This window comes from Borostomias antarcticus (genome assembly GCF_949987555.1).
Source record: "Borostomias antarcticus genome assembly, contig: scaffold_60, whole genome shotgun sequence".
NCBI classification, from domain to species: domain Eukaryota; kingdom Metazoa; phylum Chordata; class Actinopteri; order Stomiiformes; family Stomiidae; genus Borostomias; species Borostomias antarcticus.
Window position 1 is genome coordinate 1,249,832 of NW_028175837.1, and position 5,350 is coordinate 1,255,181.

The window sequence follows — 5,350 nt, forward strand, 5'->3', positions numbered from 1 at the left end:
CACGACCGTCAGGTCAAGGACCACTGCAGACTCCCCCTCCTCTGAGTCCCACCCCACGTCAGAGTCTGGAGAAACAATTTCAGTCATTTTCTTTGAGTTTGTCTGTTAACTTGTAGGCTCGTACAAATAGCTTACCTTCCGAAGATGATTTTCTTTCCTCGCGTGGACCTCACCAACAAGCACATGCACCTCCGTCTCCGAAAAGTTTCTCTTCTTTCCGCGTTTTTCCATAAACGTAATTGTCTTGCCTTTGCTCCACGCTATATTATGTCGGTTCCTTCCGGGGTATCCCCGTTGTGAGCTGTCATAGTTTTGACCATATATGGTTGGATTTGGGCGTGGAGAGGGCGGAACACGGGGCGCGTGCGCGTACGCTCTCTTCTCCGCCCGTCTCGGATTTCAGAGCGTACGACCTTTTTGATAGATCCGAAAAGCGTGTATATATTCTCGTCGTACGCTCGATTTCGCATTTTCCGCGTTTTCGTCGTACGCCCTCTTTTACACCGGAATTTACACGCTCTTTGATAAATGAGGCCCCAGCTCTCCTCACGCACAGCTCACCCTGTAGGCCTACGGCTCTGGGGGAAGTGGCGACTAACAACACAAAAACAAACAACACAAATAAAGAAAATAAACTAGTCCGCCCGCAACCCCAGATATTTTGCCTCAATACCAGCCACAGATGCCAGGCGGACTAGAATACATTATACCAGAAAAATAAACTTTAATGCTATCATAAGGGACTCAACAGTAAGAGCAGCAGAAGGAATCTGTCGCTTCCTGCTATGCTGGACTCAACGGTGCAATACCAATCCTAATCAGGCGTCAAACAGACTCCACAACGACGCCGTAGAACAGCTTCGGCAAACATTTCCGCCATGAGCGTAACAAGGGTGTGCACCTGCCCTTTCCTCTCGGCCGGAACTATTCGCTATTTTTCTGTGGCTGCCTATCGCTCATTTATGTCTTTAGGGGCTGCTACCCGCAGCCACAAGGTGGCACTGGCTACATAAATGATTCATAGAGATCGATTATCCTCATTTAATATCGCCAATAATGCTTACCCATCTCTATCGAAAACGTGGACAATTAGGCGACAGTAGCGCTGAATGACATCACTATGGAGACATCGGCTGTTATCCGACCAACCTTTTAAGCGCTCCTATTTGATTCTGGATGTGGGCGTGTATTAAATAGGTAGCTCATTACTGTTGAGTGACAGTTTAATATTGGGGGATACCCTTCCAGCTGAGAGTGGCTGATGTGTCACATATAGGCTACCGTTCTCTTTACGTGTCCTTAATTTTCGTGAAACGATCTTCGCGATGTTATCTATTAATTGTAGTAGGCTAAAAGAAAATAGTGTAAATCTATTACAATCTAGCCCAACTGTCCAGATTTTACCAGACTAGGCTACTCTGTCTAATAAACTCCCCTCTGGAAGGGTCTTCAAGAACGGTACGGCGGATTGGCTACAACTCTGGTTTCTTTGTAGTGACGTTTATTGCGCTCATGCACACGCACACATACACGTCTCCCACAACCGTTAGCTACAGTTGGTAACTTAGAAGAAATAGAAATCGTAGTTAGGTTGTAAACCTGCAATACAACACAAACACACAAAACATACTTTGTATTAATAACAGGAATTACAACAATTAAATCGTGTATATACATTTTGTGACCCGAAACACTAACCATGCTAGCCTCAACACTCACCGACAAGCATACCGGTCCTGACAATCAGGTTAAAATGAAAAACCAACTGAAGTTAACGTCACCTAAAAATCCCTACGCCCCGGCGAACTACGCATGTCCTAACAGCCTGGAGATACGATATAGTTCCAATAATTAAGAAAGCATAATCAATCATAACATAACTTATTCGTAGATCACTAACTTCCCTGGAAAGTTCTACACCTCCCACTTGGTCTACTGATTTTCTATAAATCCAAGGAGACCACTATAAGCAGTCCAAACAAACTATTAAACACAAATTCACCCCATACTCAGGCATATAACATCACATTCTCAGATGTGCTTCATCACAATATAAACAACGGTTCAAGGTAGCCTTAAGGTCCATAAACAACACACATTGTCCTTAACTTGTCCTTGACTACAACACTGTCACGTCCTCCACCGAAACACACCACCAGCCTCCGGGGAGGATAGTGGTGGGGAGGTCTTGGTCCAGTACCGAAACACACCATGGTGGGGATCCTTTACTGTCCACCAACCGAAACACACCATGGTGGGGATCCTTTACCGTCCTTTACCAACCGAAACACACCATGGTGGGGATCCTTTACCGTCCTTTACCAACCGAAACACACCATGGTGGGGAAGTCTATTGTTGCTCCTCCACTGGTAGTAGAACCACCAGTCTCCTCACATCTCTGTGGAGAATGGTGGAGGGGCATTTCTCCACCCCTTGTCTCCTCTTGGACTGTCCATCAAAAACCGGAAGGCTTTGGCACGTCCTCACCTTCACGTCTCGTACCACGCCCTTCTCATTCGAACACGCCTCCACGACTCGACCCAGTCTGAACCGGCCCCTCAGTGCATTCTGGTCGGCTAACCACACCAGGTCCCCTGCCGCGACGTTCCTAGCAGGCGTGTGCCACTTCTGTCGGATGAAGAGACCCGGGCCCGCCAGCTGGCTCCACCGCTCCCAGAACTTGTCGACCTCGATCTGGATGGCTCTCAGCCGTACAACGGGGTAAGTTGGATACTCAAACCCTCGGGTGTCCCCGCTTGGTCCCGCACGACCAAGCAGAAGGGAGTTGGGAGTGACGACTTCTACTGTATCATCTTGGACCTGGGCCCTGGCACCAATTGGTCTCTCATTCGCCAGGTTAGCAGCCAGGTAGAGGAGGGTCTGGAACTCCAACGCCGTCAAGTTACCCTCTTCACCAACGCTACCTAACGCTTTCTTGAGCACACGGACTGCCGCTTCAGCTGCCCCATTTCGGTGGGGAGAGTCAGCCGGATGAAACACCCATGACCAGTCAGTCCCTGCAGTCGCTGCCTTCTTCTGGACTTGATCCTTGTCCACGTTACTCAAGAACTCGTAAAGCTCTTGTAGCACAGGCCTGGCGCCAATGAAGTTGGTCCCTTGATCCGACCAGAGCTTCCTTGGGTGACCCCTGAGAGCTGTGAAGCGTTGGTACGTCTTCAGGAATCCATCCGTCGACAGGTCTTCCACGATGTCTCCATGAACTGCTCTTGAAGCCATACAACTAAAAACCACACCCCAGACTTTCATCTTGGTTCGTCGTTTTGCCGTGTCTCTAACGATGTAGGGGCCGAAGAGATCCATTGCCGTGAACTCAAAGGGTGCAGCTGGTTCACTTCGTTCGAGGGGAAGCTCACCCATCACTTGTTTGCACATCCTCGCCCTGGTCTTTCTGCAGTGTATGCAGGAGTCAATAACACTCCTGGCGATCCTGGGTCCCTGCGCCACCCATGCTTTGGACCTCATTCGGAGGAGTGTACCAGCAACTCCTTCGTGGTTAGCCTCATGAGCCTCTCGCGTGAGAAGGGTGCTGATCCACACTTTGTAGGGAACCAGGGGCACACCTGTCTTTCCCTGGTTATCGGCCTGGACTCTACCATGACAGCACAGAAGCCCTGACTCTTCATCCCTACTGACAACGAGTCTGTTCAGTGTTGTCACAGGAAATTTCACTCCCTCTTGGGCAGCCAGGCACAGGTCATTGAACGCAGTTTCGAGTTCTCTCACTGTCAACACTACCTCCCACTTTGCTGACACAGGGGCTCTTCCTATACTGGCCAACCACTTCTTCACAGCCCTGCGGACATAGCCGACTACTCCACAGAGCTTAGCTAGAGAACTGTACTTCGTTGGATCTACTTGGTCTATGAGCGCAGCTCCCCACAGCTTCTCCTTTTCCTTGGTCTCAGTCGGAGTTGACTTTGCCTCATTCTCTGAGGACTCTGGAGACCCACTTTCACCATCTGTGACTACTGCACTCTCACCACCAGAAGTGACGGGGCTCAGCAGACTTTTGGCTTTAGCCCTAGTGAGCACTGCAGAAAAGGCCTTTCTCTGGAGTTTGCTCACCGTCTCCCTAGCATCGGCTGCCACTTCCGAGGCGGACTTCATGGGCCAATCTTCGACTGGACTAGACAAGAACCCGGGACCATTTTGCCATGCAGAGTCTTCCTCCAACAGTTCAGGAGAGCACCCCCTTGTGACAAGATCAGAAATGTTGACCTCACCTGGGATCCACCACCAGTCTGTTGTAGGTCCAGCCCTCTGAATCTCTCCGACTCTGTTTGCAAAAAACGTCTGGAACCCGTAACTCTCTCTTTGGATGGCTCCCAGCACTGTCTGTGAGTCGATGAAGTGATACCACTTCTCCACGTCCAGTCGCCCGTGCTTCAAGATGTATCCCTTTAGGCGTGCAGCAAAGACTGCCCCACAGACCTCAGACTTGACCGCGTCGCCCTTTTGGTCAAGGGGGGTCAACTTGGCCTTCGATTCCACCAGCCGGGTGACCACACCATCTGACGTCTCCCATCGCAAGTATAGCACAGCGCCATAGGACTCGCAGCTCCCGTCAGAAAACGTGATTCCCCAGGGTCTGCTCATCCAGCCAGGGGGTGTGAGGCTTCTATGGAACCGGATGCAACTGAGGCGAGCATACTCCCTGAACAGCTCAATCGCCTTCCTGCGGAGCTCGTCAGAAAGGGGCTGATCCCAGGTGTCCTTCGTAAGCTGGCCAGCTTCCTGGAAGGCTCTTCTCACAAGAATCACTCCTTTCTGTTTCACTGGTGTTGCTAATCCGATTGGGTCGTACAGACCTGCAACCTGGCTCAGTAAGACACGACGAGACAGTGGGTTTGGTGTCTTTGTTTCCACCTCTTCCACAGTGAGGTCAATCTCCGTTCTCATTTTCTTGTTCCTTCTGGAGAAGTTGATAGAGACCATCACAAAGAGTTTGTCCTCTTGCACGAGGTAACCAACCCCCAGGGCTTTGTTGTCGTCCTCCCTTAGCTGGTTGGGTAATACCAGGGTCTCTGGCTTGGGCCCTGTCCCGTCTCGCCTCCCACTTTGACCGGACCTGACCCAAGGCTTGAGGTAGAAGCCTCCTGTTTCCAGTATCTTCTCCACTCCCTCTAGGATCTCGTCCAGGCACTGCGGGTCATTATGGGATGTGAGGAGATCATCGACATAGGAGTCTTCTTCGATGACCCTTCTTTCCTCTTTCATGTCAGAGAACTGGGGCAACCCAGCGGTCTCTCGCATGGCTACCTGCGCGATGCATCCCGCCGGTTTGTCTCCCATGTTCACTCTCACGACAGCGTAGTCCTCAATCTCGTC